Genomic DNA, 1,589 nt, shown 5'->3' with positions numbered 1-1,589 from the left:
AGTATACACCCCCCTATGTTAAAATACAGGGGGCATAAGTATACACCCCCTATGTTAAAATACAGGGGCATAAGTATTAACCCCCTATGTTAAAATACAGGGGCATAAGTATAAACCCCCTATGTTAAAATACAGGGGCATAAATATACACCCCCCTATGTTAAAATACAGGGGCATGAGTATACACCCCCCTATGTTAACATAGGGGGTGTATACTTATGCCCCTTTATTTTAAGAAAGAACATTTATTTATTTATTTAAATACATTATTCGTTCACAAAGAAAATTGTTGTCCTTAACGGTTGGATTTTACCTCATTTTTTAATTAAGGCACTAAGATAAATTTCCAAAACATGATTACTTTATTCCTCTTTTTAGTCAACTTAAGCATGGGTGTGTAAACTTATGAGCAGCACTGTAGCGCTTGGATGGTCTCTTATAAGACATCAGCCCACATCCATGTGGGGGGGTCTGGGGCGATGCCATGCTGATGCTGAAGTAGTCAGACCACTGGAGGGCAGTAGACACCTGCATGTACCTGCATGTGTCCCATTGAAGAATATGATAGGATTTCTAAGTCTGACAACCACAAAAATGTTAAAATTATGATTGAATCATGACTACCTCTAATCCATTTGGGATTGTGTCTGTGTGCTCAGCGTATCTTAGTCTCCTTTACACGGCCGTTCCTAAAGGCTCCCCTTTGGTTATAGTTGTGTACCTTTAAAGGATGTTTTAGGAACGTTTTCAATAAATAATATCACATTAAAACGGATTCATGGATCCATTTTATTTCTGAGTAAAATGGATTTAGGGACATTCTTAGATTGACAGGAAAATTTACAAAATTTATTTCAATTTATATTATTCCCTATTGGTGAGCATATCACAAATTAGGATTATATTTAGACATTTCTATATCAATAGGGTGTAGTTAAATGTGTATTAGTGGTGATTTTGTCACCTGCCCAGGACTGAAGAAATTAGCTATTTGGTATAAAGCATCATTTTGTCTTTTTTGAAATTAATGTATTTTGTACATGGTCCCTGATGTAAATAAATTAAATGAACTAAGACACAATTTTATGGTTATGGTTAACATTTAAAATGCCTCTAACCATGCAGGTGCTGCATACAAATAGGGCCGTAGTCTCATTTAGTGCAAAAATAATGACTCGGACACGTTACGCCTTGAAAATAAATAAACTATATTCAAATAAAGGTCAATTTCACATAATTAAAGACCTTAATTTTCTTTCGGTAACACATTACACCTCATGCCATGTTCTCAAAAACAAGTTGTAATTTTTTTTTTCTTTCTGCATTTCATAAAAAAACTTAAATATGATCTTCAGTTAATAATTTATTACAGTATTGAATAAAATGTCTACGTCTATCACATGATATTGTAGTAACTCGGTCATTATTTCCCCACAAAGGTTCAGGCAGAGAAAGACATGTTCATCATCACAGGGAACAACTTCACAGAGCGACACATTGAAGAGCAAGACCTGGGAGCGAGCAAATGGGAGAACAAGAGAAGAAGGAGAAGAGGGGGAAGAAGGAGAAGAGGGGGAAGAGGGGGAAGA

Source organism: Etheostoma cragini, chromosome 3, assembly GCF_013103735.1.
Source record: "Etheostoma cragini isolate CJK2018 chromosome 3, CSU_Ecrag_1.0, whole genome shotgun sequence".
Lineage (NCBI taxonomy): Eukaryota > Metazoa > Chordata > Actinopteri > Perciformes > Percidae > Etheostoma > Etheostoma cragini.
Note: the sequence above shows the minus strand (reverse complement) of the source record.